The sequence below is a fragment of the Stegodyphus dumicola genome, chromosome 5 (assembly GCF_044657685.1).
Source record: "Stegodyphus dumicola isolate Sdum_Otavi_A_Nest chromosome 5, ASM4465768v1".
Classification (NCBI taxonomy): Eukaryota; Metazoa; Arthropoda; class Arachnida; order Araneae; family Eresidae; genus Stegodyphus; species Stegodyphus dumicola.
In genome coordinates this window covers 38677303-38703369 of record NC_140772.1, presented here as the reverse complement: position 1 = coordinate 38703369, position 26067 = coordinate 38677303, and the positions used below count along the sequence as shown (strand labels likewise).

At 36.4% G+C, this 26067-nt stretch overlaps 1 protein-coding gene across 1 annotated transcript in view; it reads left to right on the top strand.

Moving 5' to 3' along the window:
• Nucleotides 1-26067, top strand: part of LOC118196444 (uncharacterized) — a 90969-nt gene that overhangs the window by 9431 nt on the left and 55471 nt on the right. The gene's annotated exons all lie outside the window — the stretch shown is intronic.

The following is a 26067-nucleotide window of genomic DNA, read 5'->3' as shown; positions in this document are numbered from 1 at the left end:
GGAGTTTGGGGCTCGTCACGAGAGGCTGGAACAGACCTTGTTTCTAGTTTTCGAGTGGCGAGAAAACTGCCCACGTGTTTGCCGTGCGTGGAGACCCGTGTCGCTGGAAAGGAGGGTCCTGGTAGTTGAGGGGCGAGGTACTGTCCCCAACACACTGCTTTGGCCTTTGCTTCAGCTAAACGGGAGGCACCTTAGTCGTCCTCACGGGTGTCAATCGGCTGGTCACTAGTCCTTGTGTCAGTGGCTTGGGGTCAAGCTCTCGGGAGTACCTGCTTTCGGGAAAGCCGACTGTGGGGCTTCAGTTTGCGTATAGGTCCGGCTAGCCCTAACACAGGAATCTGTGTTCCCTTGTTGGGCTCCGTGGTGGGCGGGGCCGTCGGACCCGAATCTTTTCTCTTACAAACATGGCTTCACTTTTCATTCTTAAAAAACCTGACTCAAATGATACCAACCAAAATATAGAAATCGTTGAGAAATCCATTAACAAAAAGATCCGGACCGATGAAAATACCAAAGATATTGAAGTTATTGACAAATCCATTACAAAGAAGATCCGTACCATTGCAAATGCCAAAGAATCTGCTGATTGTCCGCGCTTTGTTGTTGTTTCCAGTGCCTCTGGAGAATTGCAAAAGATGTCTCCTTTCCTGGTCAGCAAATACATTCATTCCTGTGTAGGTGAGCCAAGGAACATAAAGCGTCTCCGTTCTGGAGACTTGCTCATTGATACCCTTTCGGCCACCCAGTCTGCTTCACTTTTATGTCAAACCAAACTTGGACAAGTAGCTATAAGAGTGTCAGCACACAAAACACTTAATACCTGTAGAGGCGTGATCTCGGAGATCGACCTTCTGTGTGTTTCAGGAGAAGAGTTCGTCTCCGAGTTAGCTGACCAAAATTTCTGTGGTGCTAGGTGGATCAAGATGCAAAAGGAAGGTCAGTTGATTGACACGAAACACGTGATCCTGACCTTCAAATCGCCTGATCTGCCGAAGAATATAAAGGCTGGGTATCTTAACTGTCCCGTAAGACCATATATTCCCAACCCAATGCGATGCTTCCAATGCCAGCGATTTGGTCACTCTAAGACATCCTGTCGTGGCACCCTTACGTGCGCCAGATGCTCGTTGGTTGGCCACGATAGTGATAAGTGTACCGCTGCGCCATTGTGTGTTAACTGCAAGGGTGATCACCCAGCATTTTCTCGCTCTTGTCCAAAATGGAAATCTGAAAAGGAAGTTCAGACCATAAAAGTTTCTAGGAATATTTCATATGCCGAAGCCAGGAGACAAGTTCAAAGCACACAGCCTCAATCAAACAAATCATATGCAAATGCCGTGAAATCAACCTGCACTATAGCCACCCAAACTTCCATAACTACACAGACTCCACCAAATAAAACCCAGCAGCCTAAAAGCAAGAAAAAAGAAAATCCAACACATACAATACAAAATAAAGAAATAACAATCTTGAGCAAACCAAAAACTGTGCCTCCAAAAATAGTATCCAAAAATAGAAGCCAATCTGTAGATGACATGAATTCTGAATCTCTAGATTCAGACGGTATGGAAGTGGAGGAGGGAATGGAAGTTCCCGAGCATCTACTTCCGCACAAAAGTAAAAAGGAACACAGGAAAAACAAACACCAATCATAATGGCCACCCTCGTCTCATGGAACTGTCGCGGTTTCCACTGAAACTTGCTTGACATCAAAGCTGTAGTAAATGCTTATCATCCTGTGTGCTTCGCAATACAAGAGACAAATCTGAAACCAGATCAACATGCAAAACTTCGGAGGTTTTCTCTCGTCAGGAAGGATAACCTTACAGGTGAGCGTGCCAGCGGAGGTGTAGGTCTCCTCACCTCACTGGACTATCCCTCAAATGAACTTCCTTTGACGACATCCCTCCAAGTTGTCGCTATTCAAATAAATTTTGATATTGTTGTTTCATTTGTTTCTTTGTATTTGCCTCCAAATGAGCACATTTATCAGCAAGATTTAAATAATCTAATAGAGCAGCTGCCTGAGCCTTTTATCATAATAGGAGATTTTAACGGCCATAGTCCACTCTGGGGAAGTAAAGATACAAATTGCCGAGGAAGACAAATTGAGCAGATGATCGAAGATCATAGCCTTTGTCTCCTAAATAATGGGCAAGATACGTACTTCCATGAGCCTTCAAGGACATTCCACACTCTCGATCTTGCCATCTGTTCACCATCTCTGTTGCCATTTTGCACTTTTAGTGTCGGAAATGACCTGTACAACAGCGATCATTATCTTATTTTTGTGTCTCTTGCACGATGAGGAGCAAACCCCGTGTCGAGAGTCTCTCGTTTTATCCTGGACAGGGCAGACTGGGAACTTTTCTCTTCCGTTGCAGAGCTGACGGAGAAAATGGTAGAAGGTGTGCATATCGATGATGCTGTGGAAGCTGTTACTAATACTATTATTCAGGCAGCTATGCTTTCGATTCCTAGAACATCAGGAAAAACACTAAAATATTCGAAACCGTGGTGGAATCGCGACTGTCATGAAGCACTGAAAAAACAGAAAAAAGCATGGGGTATTTTTCGTAGATATCCTACTCTGCGAAACCTCATAGCCTTTAAAAGAGCCAAAGCAAATGCACGAAAAGTAAGAAGGCAGAGCCAGAGGGATTCCTGGATTTCATATGTGTCCTCAATAACATCCTCTACGGCTAGTAAGCGGGTTTGGGAAAGAATTCGAAAAGCATGCGGAATGTATAAAGACCACTCACTTTCCTTTCTGGAAAAAGATGGCCGAGTGATTAGCTCCATAGAAGAAATTGCAAATACAATTGGTGAGACATTTGCTGCCGTTTCTTCCAGCCGAAATTACTCACCTGCATTTCTTTCTATCAAGCAACGCTCTGAGAAAAATCCCATCGCTTTCAACTCTTCCAACTTTGAGCGGTACAATAGAGACTTTACTATGGTTGAATTAAAGAGAGCTTTGTTGCAGACACATAGGTCTTGTCCGGGTCTGGATGGCGTGTATTATGAAATGCTAAAGCATCTGTCCTGTAAGTCACTGAGTGCCCTTCTCACACTTTACAATAGAGTGTGGAAGGAACGTACATTTCCCAGTGCATGGAGGAGAGCTGTTGTCATTCCTATTGCGAAGCCAGGGAAAGACCCGAGGAATCCCTCGAACTATCGGCCAATTGCCCTTACCAGCTGTGTTTGCAAACTGTTTGAAAAGATGGTAAACAGCCGCCTAGTCTACTTCTTGGAAAAGAATAATATTATATCGCCTTATCAAAGTGGTTTTCGAAAGGGGAGAACAACCGTGGATAACATGCTCCTCCTAGAGACTTCCATTCGGAAAGCAATTTGTAAGAAGAAGCCACCTTGTCTCGGTATTCTTCGACATTGAGAAAGCTTATGATAAGGCATGGAGATATGGTATACTTCGGGATCTTCACGAGAGTGGCTTGCGCAGCAACCTACCAATTTTCATTCAGAATTTCTTGAAGAGTAGAACTTTTCAAGTAAGGATTGGCTCTGTTTTTTCGGATGTTTTTCAACAGGAAGAGGGTGTGCCCCAAGGCTGTGTGCTTAGTGTAACGCTGTTCAGTTTAAAAATAAATTCTGTATTAAAAGAAATTCCTCCTACCATCTTGGGATCACTATATGTAGATGATTTACAGATTAGCTGTCGAGGAGCAGACATGAGATACATAGAGAGGCAATTGCAGATGGCTCTGAATAAGATCCAAGAATGGTCAAACAAACAGGGATTTACTTTTTCGAAACAGAAAACTGTGTGCGTGCACTTTTGTAGGAAGCGAGGTCTCCATCCTGAACCTGAGTTATATCTAAATGGTACAATTATTCCAGTTGCGCCCAAAGTAAAATTTTTAGGAGTGACGTTCGACCAGAAATTGACTTTCCTTTCTCATGTTTTAAACCTGAGAAAGAAGTGTCTAAAAACACTAAATATTTTAAAAGTGTTGGTGAACACCTCCTGGGGTGCAGAGCGTTGCTCCATGCTTCGCATTTACAGAGCGCTTATCCGCTCTAGACTGGACTATGGCTCAGTTGTTTATGGATCCGCTCGCTCATCTGTTTTGTTAAAACTGGATCCTGTTCACCATCAAGGTTTGCGGATTTGTTCAGGAGCTTTCAGGACTTCTCCTGTACAGAGCCTATATGTTGACTCTAACGAACCATCACTTTATCTGAGGCGTGAGCAATTGTCCGTTTTACAATATTTTAATATTTTATCCCAACCTGAACATCCCAATAAGCTGTGCTTACTTGATAATGAGTGTAACTCACTATTTGAAACACGTCCATCCTCTGTTCCTACTTTTCCTTTAAGAGTTCGCCCTGTCATTGAGAAACTTTCCCTCTCCGATATGCACCCCCAAGCAGTACAGGATTTTGAAATTCCATCTTGGGAAACTTCACGGATTCAGCTCCTTGATGTTTTCAAACATCACGTGAAGGCGAGCACTAACGAGATCGTTTACAGAGAACTCTTCGCTGAGCACAGGCACAGATATAGCAGTTATTATCCGATATACACAGACGGATCAAATGATGATACACAGACGGATGGCTTGTGTATTTGAAGATTACATTGAGGGCAGATGCCTACACCATGCTTGCTCAGTCCTAACATCTGAACTAACTGCAATATATTATGCTCTTTTGTACATCTCGAAGCTCTGCCACAAGAAGTTCATAGTTTATGCAGACTCGTATAGTGCTCTTAAATCTTTGGAAGCTTTTCCCAACACTCAGAATCCTGTGGTAGTGGATGTCCTGAAAATTCATATAAATGTAACGATTCGCGGATATGAAGTCCTGTACTGCTGGGTTCCTGGACATGCTGGAATAAAGGGAAATGAGCTCGCAGATATTGCAGCCAAATCTGCTGATGAACTGACTAGTCGCCTTATCCCTTTTAGAGATATCTGCTGTGTCATCAAGGGAAAAGTCCGGAAAAGATGGCAGCAAATGTGGGATGTTCAGCTTCAAAACAAGTTAAGACATGTAAAACCTAGAATTGAGCATTGGAAATCAACCAAAAATCGTAAGAAGGAAGTTCTTTTGACTCGCCTCAGAATTGGTCACACTAGAGTGACACATAATTATCTTCTCAAAGCTGAAAATGAGCCTGTGTGTTTTAATTGTAATGTTTGTTTATCTGTTCGTCATATTTTAATTGAGTGTCCATGTTTTAATAGTCTTCGCCAGAAATATTTTAATAGCTGTGACTTACCTCTCGACCGTGTAATCGGAAGAGAGGTCAATTGTAATTTATTTTATTATTTGAAAGAAACTGGCTTTTATCACCTAATGTCATTTGTTTTAAAGATTGTATCTTGAATTTTAAATGTGTGGTTTTAACTTGTTCTTATATGACTTCATCCTCTGGATTTGATACATTTGTCTACTTGTTTTTATTTATTGTATTTTAATTTCATCAATTGTACTCACCCCATCACGTGTTTGGCGCACTATAATCATCTTTGGTTTTGCGCCATAATCTCTCACTCACTCACTCACTCTAAACATGTGCTATACTTCTTTTAAAATTTTTGTTATATTCCTTTTGAATTGTATATGGTGTAAGTACAAAGAAAATAATACTTACTAACAAAGATAAAAAGAAATAGGTTGGCAGGAACAAGTGCAAGAGCTCAGCGAGAGCATAAAAAAAACCTTTTGGGTAACCTTTTCTAATTTTTCTTTTCCTTTTTCTTTCCTTTTTTTTAAAAAAAAATTTTTTATTTACTTTAATTTTATCCTGAGAAAGCAGTAATGGTAATTTATAATTCTCAAATTTTTTAATGTCTCGTGTCAACCCTCTGAGAAAAACAAAAAAATAATTTCAGTAAGAGAAGTAAGTTAACCCCTTCGCGTCGGGTAGCGCAAACGCGCGCTTATCGCGGAGGCAGGCAGTGTCTTAAGCGAGTGTCTGTCCAGGGCCGGGGGCTTTTTTGCTACTAAGCCTAAATCCATGAAATTTCCGAAGTATCAATGCATTGTTTAATAATACTCTATAGAGTATTTAAATGGCTTATGCTTTATAGATATTTTTATACTATATACTTTAATTACCTTATTTCTTGTTTAAATGCATATTTTACACATTTTATTTTCATTACTCACCATTTTATGACTTTTAACATTATACATCTGAAAACTAAATATATTACTTAAATTCTCTTTTCGTATGAAAAATTTGAAAACAGGGATCTACACACAGTCCTACGTTACATTCCTTGCACTTGTAATAATTCATTTGCCGTTTTGGAGGATTTTTCCGGGAATGTGAACAAACGAAGCATCGTCGTCTCATTTTCTTATCAGTCTCTTCTGAACAAAGTTTTGGAAAATGTCTTTCGGTTAATCTTTCAGAATCAATATCAGAATTTCAGAATCAATATCTGAAATATTTTGCATCATTTCTGCTATTTCTTGCTCTGTTAAACATTTTCGATGCTTCGACATTGCAATGGTAAAAACAGAAAGAATTCACGTCTAACAAGATCTAATTATTTTCTAAAAACTGAACTGCAAACCGAAATACCCAACGCTTTAGTGCAAAGAAAACTTCTCTACTTGCAGTAAACAACTACCACGTGTGAATAAAGTGCGATTTAAAGAGACGTCATAAATCACGCCATTCAGAAACATTTATTTCCCATTTGTTTATCACGTGTCGATCAATCAAAAACACGTGTCACGTGTGCTTCTCTCATTTCGAGTAGAAGGTTTAATGTACATGTATCTGAAACCATATGGACATACAGTGCCATCTTGTGGCAGAAATTATAGTTTTTAAAACGTTCCAGGACACTGGCACAAATACGTGACAGTCGGTAGTGAACGGGAAAATGCTCTGGCACGCCTGCGTGTCGGCTGGGAGGTGAGTGTGTTCGTTGCTGGCACGTAGACGTGACAGTCGTCGCGAAGGGGTTAAGGTTGCATTTTGTTTCAGAATGTATATAGCAGAAACTATGTAAACAGAGTAATTTAAAACATTTTTATTTTTATTTATTTATTTATTTTTGTACTCCATAGACCCACTGATTATGTTTGGGACCTCTTATTAATCCTTACGTCAGTGACAGGAGTAAAAAAAAAAAAAAAAAAACTTTAAGAACCACTTTGCTGTTTAAATAAATAATAATCTAGGCATTGGATGTTGAAAAGATGCCAAATAACTACAGCAGACTTCTGATTAACAGAGCTAACTAATACCAGAGATGATGTCCGTGGTTAATCTGACATCAGTAATAAATGTGAAGGGAAAAAAACTTGGATAAGAGGAAAAACCTGTATTTTAATTAACAAAAAACACTCTAAACGATTTATCTGTATTTGTAAGGAATTTAATTTAGAGAATAACTTGATTTGATTATGAAATTAAATCAGCATTCAAAACAAAAGCACACTGAGAAAAGAAAAAATGTTGGTCATCATTTGTAAATAAAATCTAATTTGCGTATAAACCTTATGGTTGAATGGTAGTTATAAACACTACTCATTTTTTGCTACTCTCGCATTATTCTCCCAACTCTCCCGCAAAATCGTCGCCAATCATTGCCAACTAATTTTTCACCAACCTAATGCATGAAAAGCAGAAGCCATTTTAAAAATATGTGAGGTGCTGACAATTACTTAAAACAGCAGTAAAAATATGAATAACTGGAGGTAGAAGTAAACCTTCAGTATCATGGAGGTGTACAGCGTAGCTAGAGTTCCCAGCGCCCGGGGACAATTAAAGAATTTGCGCCCCTTCCTGTGTGCCAAGAATGGAAAACATTTCATTGCATCAATCTGGCGACCCTTGGATGCTGCTCCCAGGACAGATGTCCACCCTTGCCCCACCCTAGCTACACCACTGGAGGTGTATCATACTTCTATGGAGAACAGAAGATTTTAAATGTTGAGGGAATGCTGAAACTAGATGCTGATGTGACTACTTGATTAGCTTGATGTGCAGTTTATATAGCTGTACAGATGGAGATAAACTAACGTATGGTTTATGACAGTAATTGATTTATTCTTATTGTTTGATCTACTTTACAACAATACCTATCATTTAGAACTGAGCTTTACTTTCATACAAAAACTTATCTTGTTATATTGAGGTTGCAAATAAAATCATATTTGTTATTTTAATCAAGATAATAAACTGCAAGCCTTGTTTTTAACAAAGGGTGCAAAGGATGTGTTTTCAAAAATAAATAGGAAAATTATGTACTTTTGAATTGTGCTCAATAAAGTTTTATACTATATTTGCAAGAAGGGAATATAGATTCCAAAAGAAAATAATTTACGTCACCATTACAAAACTAATCTTGAAGCTTAGTTTATTTGATTATGGCAAAATACTCGAAGGCTATCTGCCTAAGGATATGCTTGCCTACAATCTTAACTGGCCACTTTAATCAGCCATTTAAATATTATCTATCAAGCGCTGCAAGGAAAGAATGAACTTATCACTGACCTGTATACTTATATTAAAGTGTTGAAAGTTAAACTGCAACTATAGGAAACATAGTTGGAGTCATATTTTTTGTACATTTTGTACATCTATAGTCCTGCCGTATTATTTGAAATGAAAAGTCTCATGAATATGTATGAAAAATAATTTTATTGTGACCCAACTTGTACGAAAGATTTTAATGATTTGAAGTCTGATTTTACATTATTTTCATCACCATACAAACAAGCATGCACCAAAAAATATGCAAATGGAGTTAATTAATTTACAGTGTAATGGAAATCTTATTGAAAAGATGAGGATGCAGATGTGATTAACTTTTATTCGTACTTGTCAAAAGATAAATGCCAAAGAACAAATAGTTTTGCAAGACTGAGGCTTTGGAGCTCCTAACAAGATCATAGAAAACAGGAAGCCAGCAAATAGAGAGCTGCCCTAAACCTTATTTATATGTGGACATTTGTTTTATGTGACTAATTTTTATTTATATGCGACTTATTTTTTCACAATTAAAGATAAATAATTAAGGAATCCGATTGACATATGAATATTTAGAATCTGTCAGGAAGATAGTTTCCTGTAATTTTTCTTCTAGCTTACAAAGTTATCAGAAGTGTAACTTCACTAAGTTATAGTAAAAAATAAAGAAGTTTTTAATAATTTACTTACAAGCATATGTATTTTTTCCCTGCAGTTCTGGAAGAAAAATTGAGTAAATAAAACAAGAAGAAAATTTTGTACTGTCAAGTTTTATCTTACTTGAAAAATTTACATTGAAAGTAAACTATTTAGTGGTTAATTTAACACATTAGAATTGTTTGACTTACAAAGTCTAACCAACAGATATTTTTTGCCTTTAAAATTTCAGACAGAAAACAAAGGTACTGTTCTGTTATCAAGACTAGATTCAGAAATGTATGTATTTATGTATGCATGTATGTATGTGAGTATGAATGAATGTTATATGTATAAATATGCTCATATATGCACATACATACGTACAATCATACATTTCTTAATCCGGTCCCGATAACATAACAGTACCAAAACAAATGTGAATTTTAATTTTTTCCTCTCCTTACAAGTATTGTTATTGTTTATCCATGCTTTGATTAATATTTAGCAAACTAAAAAAATATAAAAGCTTTCGGATCGTGCATGTGGCTTGCAAGGTTTGATAGAATTTTAGCGTACATAAGGCGCCATCTATTGAAGGTAAAAGAAGTCAAAAAATTTTCAGTGCTGAAAGTGCAATTAAAAGTCGAGATTAATAGTTTGGTTCATGGCTCAACGACACGTACAAATCGCCTTTTTCGGTTTACTGTGTAATCATATGTGCTTCAACCTGACTATCAGAATAGCCTTAATTAGATAAATTAATATAAGTACCGACGGACTATTTAGGTCCACCATAGTTTTCTTGCATTCAGGGACAGAAGGTATCCAAATTTAAAGATTTATGTCACCTGCATTCAAGAATCAGAAATCTCTGCACAATTTTAGGTAATTTTTTCTCTTTAAATGTATGATGATGTTACTAATTAGAAAATTATTATATATATGTTGGTGAACCAATGGGGCGCCTTTCAAATTATTTTATTGTGAAATAGAGGCAGTTAGCGTTTATTTTTAAACTGTGAATGGCTAATAATACTTTTTTTTTTTTTTTTTTTGTTTCTTCGTTTGTTTGTTTTATATTCCTAAAAGATTATGTTAGAACCTGAAAACCTAATAACTGTTCGATAAAGGAAGCTTAAAGGCATGAAACTGTAGAAAATTGAAGTAGTTATTTGTTATGATTAGTATACTGTAATTTAACAAGATTTCTAACTTCATTTCAAGGGAAGACTGAGCTAGCAAAATTCATAAACTCTGGCAGTTTTGCTATTTACTGTAGTCAGCTTTGATCTGTACATCTGGTAGTTTTCTTCACATATTTCATAAAGATATACTTTCTAGGTATACTTCCGGCAAAATGGTGCAGAATATTTTTGTACCTTGAAATAGAAGGACTAATCAGAGTATCTCAAAATGCATAGAACAAATATTAAATGAATCTAAAGCTGAATTTTACCGTATTTTAAAATCCGGAGATTAGTATAGAGACAGATAATGAAGGATATTCCAAAAATTTCAGCATATGATTTAACTGCAGTCTTTGACGAATAATGCATGAAGAATGAGTTGAATTGCTAGTAATCGTTTCCTGGTATTCAAATTGTCAATAATAATTTAAACAGAGATATGTGGTATAATATAATATCACAATCATTTCCCTTTTAATTGAGGTCCGTTCACGGTTTCCATGGTAAAATAACATGACAGTTAAAAAAATGGTAGAACTAAGTATAATCTGTATGTTATATTTAACAGAAAAATGCTCGTAATAGTGTGCCTCTATATACTACAGACGGACTTATATAAAGAGCATTATATAAATATTATAACTCATATAAATATTATATTTTACTTGCCTTTCGGGAAGTTTAATTCGGAGAATACATTCATTTTTGTTGCGTAAATCAAGTCAGTACCCGAAACGAAAAGAACCCAATTTAATGAATGGAAGAATAGGTGCCATTAGAAATGAAGCAAATAAAATACAAATGGCATTAAAGAACAATATTTAGAAGAGAACTTTAACAATGTCACTAGATTCAAACTCGCGTATAAAATCGATTAGAACGTATTTTTAGCACAAAAGGCGTCAGCCCAGAAGGGCTATTAATTTCGTTTTGGTATTTTGCGTTGATTCACTGTAAGCGATCGAATCACTTTAAATTGTTGCTCCAAATATTAGAGCCATATTATATTTAAAGAAATTAAATCATGAAGAATCTGAATAAATGTGTGTATGTTTCTGGCATTGTGATAAAACAATGGTACCTAGAGCCATCAAATTTTGAATAACGTACGTCTCCACCCGAGTATGGGCATCTGGAAGCCCAAATTTAGAATTTGTTTTATTATCCATTTCATATTTTATAAAGCATTTATGAGTTTTAGATTACGAAACTCAACGATTTCAAAGCGAGCAATGGCAACACTGTACGGAAAAAAAAAAAAAAAAAATTATCTCCATTGAACTGCGGTGCTTAACCACCAGGGTGCCTGGGCGCCATAGCCCTACCCCTCATCGAATAACATGATAAAAGTTTCGAATTATAAGAAATATAACTGAATGTGCTAGCTAATTAAATGAGTAAGAGTTTAAATACATAATTGCTAATAGTTAAATACATATTTTTTTCCTTAAGTACCTAATTACTAATCCATACATAATTAACTATTTTTTTAACAACTATTTCACAGAAGAATACATGTACACACAAGAAAAACAAAATACGAAGTGCGACGCCTTAGTGCCACTAGTAAAAACAAAATGCAATCAGGAGGAAAAAAGAACAATATACAATAAAGAATCTGAGCAACAATTTGCATAACACATATACAAAATTACATACTACTAACATTTAAAAATTATCTCCAGGGTGCGAGACTATGTATCGGAAAAGCTGAAAAGTAAATAAAAAATTTTCAGATTTTTTATTTTTTAAAATTGCACCAAGTTTATATATTGCGGATTACGTGCAGTTAAATCACATACTACCGCAAGAGAAAAAAGAAGCTCCCAAATATTGTGCTGTCACTGCTATTAGCCCTCACGCATTTCTTATCATTTTTGTATTTTCTGAAGGCTGTTTTCATTCGCGCTGAACCGCAATTCCCTCCCCCCTTCTTTTAGATAGGATTTGTAATCAAAAGCTGATTGTTAATTTTGATGAGAGTTGACCTTTTTAATTTTTTAGGTATTTTTTAACCATTTTATCAATAGTTCTCTTTTATTAATTTTTTTCATATCAAAATGGATGAACATTATACATGTAATATAAGTTTTATAAATTATACCTCAATTAATGGAATTTGAGAAAGAATATTTACTCTTTTTAAAATTTGCTAATGGTCTCTAGCAAATATTGTATTGTTTCCTAGAATAAAAGTACAGATTTTTCTTAGATTAATTATTTTGTATGACTCTGGGAAGGTTTAAAATAAGTACATTTGATGTTTTACCGTAGTAAACGTTTTCAAAAAAAAAAAAAAAAAAAAAATGCATATTTAAAATCTACAAAATAGTCCTAATTCGTAAATTGCATCTTATTTCTGTATTTCATTCCCTTCCTCCACGCCATTTATGCTATTGAGTCACTTTGATTACCTCATGCACATTTCGTTACGGTTAAAGTGATACTTGTGTAAAAACAGGCTTGTCTAATATAAGCGTCTCTGATGCGTTGGCCAAATTTCGGAAACCGTCGTTGAAAGCAAGCTGTTATTAATAGCTGCTGTCCTCGCATGGCCTCTATTGCTTCCTCTTGTTTACCTTGGCGTCACCTTTGCAAACAACCAACCCCTTTCACTGAAAATGCCACCAAACCTTCATTTTTTAAATTCTGTGCTTTAAAAGAGGTACGTTTTTCTTGCGTTTCGGGAAATTTCCATGTTTTTTTTAAGGATGTTATGTATGAAACTCTTTTGTTTGTGAATTCCAGATTTTTCTCATTCAGAAGTAAATTGTTTTCATTTATTATTATTTCGATTTGGATAATAGTAGTATTAATATTCGTGACTGGGAAAAGAAAATGAAAACGATGGCTCATAGCTGCTTAATAAAGTGATAACTATGTATCTGAAATCATTAAAGTTGGTAATCAAATCAAAATTAATTTATATCAAATAAACAGGCAAAATTTGAAACATGGTCGACTCAGATCGACGGTAGTTTCAAATGAAAATTCTGAAGAATTTCAAGAGACAGTTTGATGAAGGGCTTTCTGCGTTGACAGCAATTAGCATCTTACCAGAGCTACGATAAAGACAAAGAAGCATATTGTCTTTTTCCCTATTTACCAAATAGAGAAAAAGATTTTAATGAGGCAGCACCCCCCTTTTTTTTTTTAATTTTATTTCTTTATTTAATTCTTGTTTGTTTTTCCTTCTTAACTTTAATAATCCAACCAAAATTACTTAAAATACCGACGATGAGCTGGAATTTTCGTGATGAGTAAATAGTTTAGTGTAGCAAAGCAATAAAAGGTTTTTAGTGACGAGGGCTATCTTCAAGGAAGACTTTGCAAAGAAAACTTCCTTTTAATTGTTTTCTGAATATTGTGCGTACTTCAAAACTTAAAAATCACTGCATTCTCCAGTCTTCCTCTTCTACCCACTAAAAAGGGTGTGCTTTTCGATGAAACAACAATTTATCGATTTCATCCCATTCTGCTAACTGAGCGCACACTCACATACACACATACAAATCGTATTGTAATTCACAGTTAAGACAGCACTAATTAAAATATGAAAGAGAAACGAAATAAACAGGAAAAGGCTGAAATATGCCTTCAAAACCGATGTCTCACGGTGAAGTAAAACAGATGTGAAGCAAAATCATTATTTATTTGAGTCTTATATTTCTTTTATTTATTATTCAGTTCTGTCCTTTGTTAGTTTTTTAAAGGGCTGTTTCACTCTTCCCTACTCTCTGTTTCTTAAAACAACAAAACATTTGTTACAATGGACACATCTGATCAAATAAAGTCTAATAACAGTTTATACACCTTTCTTTTGGAGTAGGCTCTGGGAACTAATGCTCCATGTAATATGGACAAGACAACAACAACAGCAGTTTATATAAGACTCAAATAATCATTTTGTTCCTTACCTGCTTTAAAATGTACTGTACATGTTTGTAATAACTAAAATACTACTTCTTCCGTCTAAAACAGATGCATTTGATAATAAATATGTAGACTGGAAGATTCGTTTCATAATGCTTGGCTTTTTTTTTTTTTTTTTTTTTTTTTTTTTTTTAATACAATGGTCCGTCTTTATAGCCCATTTGCTGTTTTGTCTGCAATCAGAAATCATGTTAATTTATTCCTTAACACGGTTATTGCTGATATCCACAGATGGTTTCTTAAATAGATGGTTCCTGATAAGGAGTGCTAAAGAGTATTTTTAGTCCAAAGGGACTTTATTCCTGAAGGACTATTGTTTTCGTTTTGCGATTTTGCGTTGAAAACTTTAAAAAGCTGTATCACTTTTCAAATCGTTGCCACCAAATACTATCGCCCTGTATTATATTTGAAGAAATTAAATAATGAAGAATCTGCATAAATGTACGTGTTTCTCGCATTGTGATAAAACAACGGTACCTAGAGTCATCCAATTTTGAATGACGTAATCGTACTGCGAGTATGGGCATCTGAAACCCCAAATTTGGAATTTGTTTTATTATCGATTTCATATTTTTTAAAACTTAATTTTTGATTAACAAACTCAACGATTTAAAAGCGAGCAATGGCAATACTCTACATGGGGAAAAAAAACCTTTTTATCTCCAGCGGTCGGAACTGTGTATCGCAAATTCTAAAGATACGCTCATTTTAAAATTATTTTGCGACATTGCTATTGAACTGAATTTTATGGTTTAAATGCAAAGAACAGGAAAATTAATAAATAAAGGTTACACACAAAACGTTAAAAAAATGCCCCTTTGGACGTAATTCAAAATCCGAAACCTTTCAGATTTTTTATTTATTTATTGTTATTTTATTTAAATTGCTAAGTTGGAATAAAAATGCAGTTGCGGTTAGTTCAGGATTTTATCATACTTGCTTATAAAATATGAATCACTTTTGAAATAAATTTGTGAGAGTCGTATCTTATCGTAATGAATATTATTTTGATACTCTTTCATTAATACTAGTCTTACTGAATGACGATATTTCGGTGCTTTTAAAACGCACAGGAAACTCTTTTATACCGTCACACGTTCAAATCTCGTATTTATGGGCAACAGATGAATCAGAGTCGCGCTACAGTTATTGAACGTCTAAGTGTGCAAGAGCCTCTGCTTCGGTTTGGAAAGTATCGTTGAAAAAATAACGGTGTGATTATGATTCTTTATCGTCACGCTTTTTTGCAGTAATGTCATCAGCATTCTAGATCTGACAGCTAACGAGATAGCTTAAGAATTTTCTTTTGCGCATTTGTGTGTGTCGTGGTTCATCGCTTCTCTGTGCGACACATTTTGTATTTTGGATGAACTGTGAGTGAGGCCATCTGCTTTGTTCTCTCCGATTTGGATGCTTTCCAAAGGCTATTTGTAAGAGCAATTAATTCCCACCTGGATACTAGCGTAAGATGCATTCCCCCCCCCGAAAGTATTAAAACGTCTTCGCATGGAGAACTGACTGTTTCACCTGAAAGAAAATCTGAGGGAATTATAGTAGAAGGTGACAAGGGATTTACCCGATTTGATTAATTATCGTCATTCCAAAATAATTTATGGTAATAAAATGCACGATCTGCTCCCTTACAGTTGTTTGATATTCAATGCTGTTAATGTTTTAGGGAATATTTATTTTATTCCTTTTTATCTTTATAACAGTTAACGACTTTAAATTCTTAAAAATGTAGTTATATATACAGGGTGTCCCGTAAATGGTGCGACAAACTTCTGGGGGAGGTATGGGACATCATAAGGATTAAGAATTGCATAGGAACCTATACCCAGAAACGTCATTGTTTGCCGCCAAGGGGTGTTGGACAGTACTAGGTGAAAAGTGAGGATTGCCTCATTCGAGCGGTAGGTACCATACGCAGAGAACGGAGAGCTTGCAGACATGCACTTAGTGCATGGAATAGCTGAGGATAAGAGACGAGCCGCTACAAGCATTTATCGAGAACGCTTCCCCGACAGATGTCAACCACCCTACAGTTTGTTTGCACGTCTGCATCAAAATTTGTGCGACTGTGGGTCGTTACGCAGTGCCAGAACAAGGGAGAGCAGGCCACGATCGACTCACTCGGTCGTTAGGGAAGAAAGTGTGTTAGATACGGTGAAAAGTAATCCAAGGACCAGCATACTTGTCATTGGCTCTCAATTAAGAATGTCTCGTACCAGTGTTCAGCGTTTGTTGAACGCTGAGTCCTTCCACGCTTTTCGTCTCCAAAGGGTTCAGTTAGTGCTCTCCGATGACCATCCTGAATGTGTGCATTTCGCACAGTAGTTTCTGCAAGAAATTGCCTGTAATGTTAATTTCCCAACTTAATGTTGTTTACGAATAAGGCATATTCAATAGGAATGGCGTATTCAATCACCACAATCAACATTTGTGAGCTCAAGAAAAGCCCCACGGTGTGCGGCACCACGCGGCACAACAACACTTTAAAGTTAATGTGTGAGCGGGTTTGGTCGACGGCTGCTTAATGCTGCTTGTGGGGAGCCATCAAAAGTGTCGTTTATCACGATCCTGTTGTGTCTTGTGGCAAGATTTCCCTGCCCAGCTGTTACAGTCAAAGGAACTCCCGGTGTGTTTGAACATGTCTGGCAATCAATGGTCCGTCGGTATCAGGCATGTTTGCTGTCTGATGGTGCAAACTTCGAGCATCTGTTGTAACATTCAAGCTATCGTATACCATTTGTATTCACGTCCAATAAATATTTCAAATTAATCACTCTCTTGTTTCCTTTCCCATATTCTACCTCTGCTACCACTTACCTTAACATTTCCGGATATGGGTTCCTATGCAATTCTTAATCCTTATGATGTGCCCTACCTACCCTAAAAGTTTGTCGCAACATTTACGGGACACCCTGTATATAAATTTTAAATCTGTTTTGCCTGTATTATAAGAACTGCGAGAATAGTGTTTGAAATAGAATTTCGGTTGGTATTAGAATATCTGCTCGTCGTCATTTTAGTCTGGTTGGATAAGTATTTGATGTATTTGCTTGTGCGTATGCATTCTTGCAAGGGCATCCGAACAGTATGCTGGTTATCAGAACTATTTTAATACTGATGTGCTCGAATCTCTTGTGAGGCATGGACATTCATATTTCTTTCCCCCTCTCTTCCTCCTTTGTGAGCGCAGTTAGTGATTCCTTCTGATGAACATTCTTTGTGTCGATGGTTTAGTGTTTGGTGGGTTGAGTCGTCCAATGGGAAAAGCTTAATTGAGAGAAATATATGTATTATTGGTTGTAATTATTTATGATGTGTGTATGTATCTAAACTTTGTGCGGCATAGAAAATTTTAGATACATTGAAATTTCATATGTAGCTCTAAGATAATTGGAGATATTTCATTTTAGAGTCATTTTATATCATATTTCATTTCATAGCGAAATGTCACGAAATTTTTGTGCGAATGTATTATTGATGATAAATCCATGTTTTGTGCTATTGTTAAAACTGCAAAAAACTGATGATTTTCGAAATTAGAAGTTCAGCAAAAAGTGCCTTCATAAAAATAAATGTCCACCATACGTATAATTAAAATTAAAGTAGTACTTCCGTTGCAGATTGAATGCCGCAAACCGAGAGATAAGTCACTTGGGAAATGCAACAAACTTTTTTATGCGGTATTTAAAGCTACTTTCACACCTAAACTTTTATACAAATAGCCTTAGACAGTTCTTCAGGATATTCTGAAGTGTTACGCAGCTCACATGTTCTAAATTACGTTAGGGCAAATACACTCTTTTGCAGAAAAATCGAAGCACAAAGAAGGACTTTTGCTATCGTGACGAAATTTGTTATGCAAAAACATCTTGATCGAATATACAAATGATCAAAGTTTCAAGGCAAGTGAACAGGAATTGCTATCATAGCGTGCATTTCTAGTGCGCAATTCGCGAAGTATGAAACCAGTAACAAAGGTGGAAAATTTATTTATTTATTTTATTTTATTTACTTATTATTATTATTATTGGTTGCTGCCATTGTAATTCCGTAACGAAGCAACTAAAAATGTCATTACGACGATATCGAAAACCTTACAGACAACTCGCATTGTAGGGTTGCGTGAAGCTGGGTGATCGTACCGAGCAATAGGACGCCACCTGCAGCGTACAGACACTGCTGTGCGAAGATGTTGGCAGCAATGGTTGCTACAAAGGAAATTGACGACAAAATGAAGGCTCTGGAATGCCAAGGGACAGAAATGCGAGGCAAGATAGGATGTTGGTTCGCCAGTCCCAAACTGCCCCAACGGTATCATTGTCGAGTCTTCAAAGCACTACATCCGCGTCTATATCTCGCGTGGTAGTCCACCATCACACGACGCTAGTCTGAGCTGGGGTTACGCTCACAGAGACCTTTAAGACGTTTGTCTTTGACCCCACAACATCGGCGGAGTCGTCTGGAGTGGTGTCGTAGCCGATCATCTGTAGTCATCCTCCGTACATCTTTAACAGCTCAGTGATACGTTGATGATACCATCCTGCGGCCGGTTTCATTACACTTCATGCCATTTTTCTACCAGATAATGCCATTCCAGATACCCTCGCATATCTCTGGATCTCCGTGCGGTTGATACTCTTCCTTGGCCCGCAGCGTCACCAGACCTTTCACCAATTGAGCGTGTCTGGTACATGGTAGGCCTCCATATTCGGGCACCACAAAATATCGCAGATCTGGAGCGACAACTGATGCATGCCTGGCAGAATGTGTCTCAGGATGGCTTTAGGAACGTCTAGCACTGCTTGCCTTGACGAATTCAAGCATACATTGCCTCTAGGGGCGGTTCGACCAACTACTAATTTGAACACTCACTGGGTGATTGTGAACCGTGTACAGGTAGTATGACCTTGATTTTTTATTTATTATCTCTGTATGAGCTATACATACATATTCAATTTCATCAAGAACAACCACTTCCTTCATGGTGCTTCGATTTTTTTGCAAAAGAGTGTATATCTGGATAGATGGCACCATTGCCAATGACTGCCATTGAGGATGCCCAGATTGCCATAGATCAAGACGTTGTCTTGAAGAAGTTAGACTTGTTTTATGAATCCAAGACTTACTTGTGTTCAGTTTTATATATTGTTATCAATGAATAACAATAGAATAGATAAATAAAAATCTGAAAGGTTTCATACTTTAAATTGCGTCCAAAGAGGCATTTTTTAAATATTTTGTGTGTTACCTTTATTTATTTATTATTATGCTCTTTGCAGTTAATCCATAAAATTCAGTTCAACAGCAATGTTGCAAAATAATTTAAAAATGAGCATATTTTTAGAATTTCCCATGCACAGTTTCGCGCGCTGGAGATAAAAAGTTTTCCCCCCTCCCGTAGAGTGTTGCCATTGCTTGCTTTTAATTAGTTGAGTTTGTTAATTAAAAATTCGTTAAGTTTTACAAAATATGAACTCGATAATAAATCAAATTCTAAATTTCAAATTTGGTCTTCCAGATGTCCATATTCGCAATAGGATTACGTCATTCAAAATTGGATGGCTCGAGGTACCGTTGTTTTATCACAATGCAAGAAATATAGATACATTTATGCAGCTTCTTCATTATTTAATTTCTTCAAATATAATACAGGGCGATAGTATTAGGTGGCAACAGTTTGAAAAGTGAAACGGACATTCAGAGTGATTCAACGCAAAATCGCAAAACGAAAACAATAGTCCTTCAAGAACAAAGAATGCAATAAATGTTTTAGCCGACTATGGAAATGGAACTAATAATGCAATAAGTTTTTTAGCCGACTATGGAAATGGATAATATTAAATGCATTCTTTTGCTAATGAACTGCCATTTTATTTGCTTGTTTAACAAGAAGATTTGGTATGGTAAGCATTGTACTATTACTATTGAAATTTATTTGAAGAATAAAGATTCTATAGTTCCATCATCATAGTTGCATCATCTTTTATATCAAACTAACGATTTTATAGATTTTTGTATAGGTACTTCAAGTAAGATGTTTTCCAGATACATCGTTTATAATTCTGGAATTTAAAGGCCGCATTTTTGTCAACGTGAGTATCTCTGGCCATATTTTACGACGAATTATGGACAACTTCTGACGCTTCTCAGAAGAATGTGTAATTCAATAGGGCCGTTATTTGACAACGAGGATTATATTCAGATACTGAAAAAGAAATGTCATCCTTGTAAATACTACTATTTGACATAAAAAATAAAAGGCAGTTCTGCTGCAGCAGGTTTGTTTGACAACAAGGATCATATTCAGATACTGAAAGAAATGACACCCTGACATTTGACGTAAGAAATAAGAAGCAATTTTAAATAAAAGACGCTTACGATATGATTTTATCTATATAATATAAATGGTTTGGCAGCCAATGTAAGAAGGAGACGTAATAGAAAGCATATTTCAAGCAAAATCATGTTTCATAGTTTCATTTTAATTCATTTAAAAATTCAAACATTGTTTTCAGAATTTAAAAGTGCTCGATCACTTCTATGACACCCTAGAAATATCATTTTCTTCATCTACTATTTTAATTATCATTTTGCCCTAAATTTAATTATCGATCTATAGTCTAGTGTCTAAGACCACTTTAAACTGCTAGTTCTATCCTCTCTAGTGTCCTGACGAAAGAGCTGGCAGCGTGGACATTCTTGTAGTTTTCCTTATATCTAACTGCTTTCTAGACTAGTGGCTATTCCCGTAGAAAGTTATGCACGCGAACATCTCTTCTTTTAAGCAATTTGTAGAGTTATAAGGTTTTCAGTCCCAAAACCGTGGAAAGTCAGCTATAGCACTGCAATCATGTCTTTCCAACTGCTAGTCGAACGTGATGCCAGTTACATATAAGAGCGCACAATGGGAAAGGAGTAAATTTCAGATAAAATAACTCTCATGTACTTTGCTATGATCAACTAAACCAAACTCGTAAGTAAGATAGCTTCACCTATAAGTCCAACTTTCCTGACCCGTCCCGTGGGATATTTTACAAGAGAAACAACTTATCAAACTACGAGTATGAGGAAAACAAAAGACTTGTACCTAAGATAACCTTGTGAGCTTAAGAGCCCCTGAATTTTAAAAAATAATAATAGTTTTCTTATAGAGCTATTTCTAATAGTAATTTTGCCTCAAAATGTGCTACAAGTACTGTATTTTGAGGCAAAACTGCAACCGATAGGTTTAGTTTGCAAACTAAAGAGTTATATGACTTAATTTGATCGGTGTAGTGGTTAATGCTTCTGGTAACTATATCGCTGGTTGGATTCGGGTTCGAATTCCGGAGAAGGCATAGATGTTTGTAAGCGTATAGTGTCTGTGCGACATGGGAACACTCAAAATACAAAGCCAACCACCGAAAGTCCTCTCGCATGGTTTCGTGGTAGGGGAAGAAAGGTGGAAGACCTTCCAGTCTGTCTTCCGGTATGCTTTCCATCAAACCCTAGGTCAGAACTGGGCAAAGTCATGCTGTCACGTATATGGTGCTCAAGGGCGATGCCAATGACAGGCGCAATGTTGCGCAATTCATGGACTTCTTCTAATTAGGTTAGACAAGTGCGATAAGCCACAATATGGTATAATTGTTTTTTCTGAAGTAGGCGCTTAGTTTACCTGAAACCTTCAGCCAAAGCTTTGATTTTATTGCAGTAGTGTAGGTTTTAACATCTTTTCTTATCGTTTTGAATAGATCTTGAATTTTGATTACTTAAGTTATTCGAACGTTTTGTAATAAAGCTAGTGAAAATTAAATTTTAATGAAAGCGAAAGTTCTGCCATTTTTATTGCTGTCTAGATGGAAAAAGAAAATGTAATGAAATTAGGATGTCAGATATTTTGTAATTAAATTTTGACTGATGCAAAACCAATTTGAGATTGCTGAGGAGAAAAAGAACTAAAGAAGCAATTAAGGAAAAGTGTGTTGAAAAATCGATAACGTAGTAAATGAGTGAACTAGCGAAAATAAGAGAATTTGCAGCTGAGTCAGATGAAAGAGATATAATTCCCCCCCCCCTACAAACTGTTGCATTTCAGCAGCAACGGGAAAGCGCAGACTTTTTAGTTTTAGTCCACGCCTTGAGATTGCAAGTCTGGACCTCTCTTTTTCCCAGCCTTGAATCTGTCTTTTTTCGTCTGTGTACGCTACGGCAATTGTACTAATTTTTTTTAAACACTAGTGAATGGCCGTAGTGCAGCTTTTAAAATGATGCAGCTCTCTCACTGTATCTTTGTCTCAAAAATAGGAAAAGACAGAAACTGGTATGCTAGTTTGTTGGTGTTAAATCATGAGATTTCACAGCATGTTATGAATTTTGTGTAAATGATAAAAAATGAGTTTATTCTAGACTACTAAGTTTACTATGTACAAATCTGCAAAGTACAGACTCTTCCTGACACAAATCATCAACGCTTAATTTATTTTCTAATATCCGTAATATTTGTAAGCTTTAAATAATACGTTTTTTTTTTTTTTTTTTTTTTTTTTTTTAGTCCAAAGGGATTTGATTCCCGCAAGGACTATTACTTTCGTTTTGGCATTTTGCGTCGGACTCCTATAAATGTCGGTTCACTTTTCAAACTGTTGCGACAAAATGCTAGATTTCTGCGTTATATTTGAAGAAATTAAATAATGAAAAATCAGCATAAATGTATGTATATTTCTCGCAAGTGATAAAACAACGGTGTCCTAGAGCCATCCAATTTTGAATGACGTAATCCTACTGCGAATATGGGCATCTGAAATCCCAAATTTGAAATTTGGAATTTGTTTTATTATCGATTTCATATTTTGTAAAACTTTTTTGAGTTTTTGAATTTTTGAGTAACAATCTCAACGATTTAAAAGTGAGCAATGGCAACACTCTACGTTGGGGGGGGAGAACCATTTTATCTCCAGCGCGTCGAACTGTGTATCGGAAATTCTAAAGATACGCTCATTTTAAAATTATTTCGCGACATTGCTATCGAACTAAATTTTATGGTCTAAGTGCAAAGAACATGATATTTAATAAATAAAGGTAACATGCAAAACGTAAAAAAAAAAAAAAAAAAAAAAAAAAACTTTGGACGTAATTTAAAATCTGAAGCATTTCAGATTTTTTTATGTTAATTTTTTTCTTAATTTATATATTTTCTGTCAGCCTTCACTAGAATACAAATTAGATGAAGCTGAAATAGAGAGCGAATGTGTAATTTAGAGAGAGAGCTTAATCAGTGGAAAAGAGTTTATTTCCGTGAGCCGTCCGCCTGTTTGCTGATTTAATTTTAACAAGTGATTTCTCGTGTATACTATTTCTAGAGTTTATTTGAAATAAACTCTACAAATAAATGATGATTGTGATTAAGGAGGAAAATGAATATGTTTTTACTCACGGGGAGGAGCTATAAGCTGGGAAAATAGTAAAAGAAGATCTGATGTAAAATGGGTGGAAAATTATGAAACTGAAGAATTATTTTATGAGCGGAAGTATATACTGGATCATGGTAATGAACCAAACTCTGCAAGTAAAACAAGAAATATTTCAAGCTCTTTACTTGTTCAAATAAAATTTTGATGTTTTTAACTTCATAAGCTAGTAACAATGGTCTTTATTAATAATTTTTAAATTAGTAATGAATATTTTTAATATATATATGGTAGAATATAAAACGCAGAGCAGACTTTTGTTACGCCATAATTTGAAATGTTGAAGAGACTTAGCACTTTTAAATTTTCTTCGTATTCTATGAAAACATGCACTGGTTATCATATATTAAGGAAAAATCACGATTACTGAAAAAGTTACATGTAGAATTTAATGAAACTTATCCACAATATACAACACATAGTAAGGTATCAAATAACATAAAAAGAAATTACCAGACAAATATAATAGTATAGAAATTAGCACATGTATAAAATGAACAAATCGAAGGTGTCAGTTTGCTATAGGAAAAGTACCTTCAATATGGAATATGATCGCCACTAGAAGCAATACAGCACATACAGCGATGTGTGTTGTTTTCAATTATGCGGTCTATCAGTTCCATAGGAAGCGAGAACCATTGCTATTGCAAAGCAGTTGCAAGTGCGACAAGGGTTTGAGTGGGGTCGATTGAGAGCAGCTAAACGTCTCCCTAAAGCATCCTAAACGTGCTCGATAGGATTCAAGTCCGGGGATCGAGCTGGCCACTCCATGCCCGTAATTGTTTCCTTTTGAAGATAATCATCTACGATGCGAGCCCTGTGTGGTCTTGCTTTGTCGTCCTGTAACAGGAAAGCATCACCTACTGCCCCGGCATATGGGCGCACATAAACATCAAGGATATCATCTCTATAAATCTGAGCATTCACGGCTCCCCTTAGAAAGACATGGAGGTCTGTGCGTCCACCCAAAGAGATGCCACCCCAAACGCAGACACTGCCCTTTCCGTATGCATCTCTTTCACGGATGTTTGACGGATGATAACGGGTTCTAAGTTCTCTCCATATCAAATAACGCTTACTATCGCTTTCTAGACTAATCCTGGACTCATCCGTAAAGAGTACCGCCCTCCATTGATCAGGCGTCCAGTGGACATGTTGTCGTGCCCACTGAAAACGGTCCCTACTATAGCGTGACGTTAGCGGCACACAAATGGCTGGTCGCCTCGCAAACAGACCACCTTTGTGAAGCCTTATACGCACAGTTGACTTTGAGACGAACCTTCCGGTGGCTGCAGCAAGGGAGGATCTAAGAAAAGTCGGAGTAGCGGTTCTATTCCTGCGTGCACATAAAGTCAAATATCGGTCGTCGGCGCTCGTCGTAGCAGTTGGCCGTCCTTGGCTGAACCTCCTTTAGAGATCGAATCTGTGGTTTGAAATTGCCTCCAAAGTCTATGAACCGTAGAAGGACTCACATTAACCATCTGGCCACTTCTGTTTGACTTTGTCCTGCCTCTAGTCTCCCAATGGCTCTCCATCGCAATTCTTCAGGCAAATGATGCCTGGAGGTCATTGTTACGAATTGGCTATCTCAGATTTCTGATGTCACTGTCACAGTGAAATATGTGGGCTTGCTCTCAAACACGGACTTTTATGCTCCTCGCAGATGACGCATTCCGAAAGCAGCGCCACTAATTTGCATATCGCAGTTTTACTCAGCTACTCTTACTTGGCAACATATTCAAATTTTACACGGTTTGACTTATTTTTGAGGGAGTTATCGCTATTTTTGTGATTTTTCCTTAATTTATGATAACCAGTGTATTATTGGGTTGATCGGAGAAAATCAGGATCGACAGAGAAAACTTCAAAGGAAAAAGAAAATATAATTGCATAAATTTGATTATTTAGATAGTTTTGCATAGTTTTCTGTGACTATTAACTATTTATCGAATAACTTTGAGTACTGCGGAATTTCCACTTTGGAACTTCTTAAACCACCCTCAAAATTTACTCATAGCACCTGAATTTATGAAAGAAATCTGTATTTTTCCTGTGGCGTTTCCATGCAAACGAAATCAATAAAGCTTGGTATGACATAACGAATTTGCAACTTATCATATAACATCATTTGCTAATGGAAAAGCCGTCCAGACGCTGTAGTGGTTTAGTGACGCCGAAGGGCTGGTTTCGAAACCTGGGGAAAGTATGGATGTTCAATAATTGTATAGTGTCCCTGTGGTATGAAGGCATTCAGAATATGCGGATTCTGGAGTGGTTTGATGGTAGAAGAAGAGGGATGGGACACCCTCGGACCCTTTCCCTGAGAAGCTCTTCAGAATTGGGGCAAAACTGGACAAAGTCGTACTCTCACCTGTAT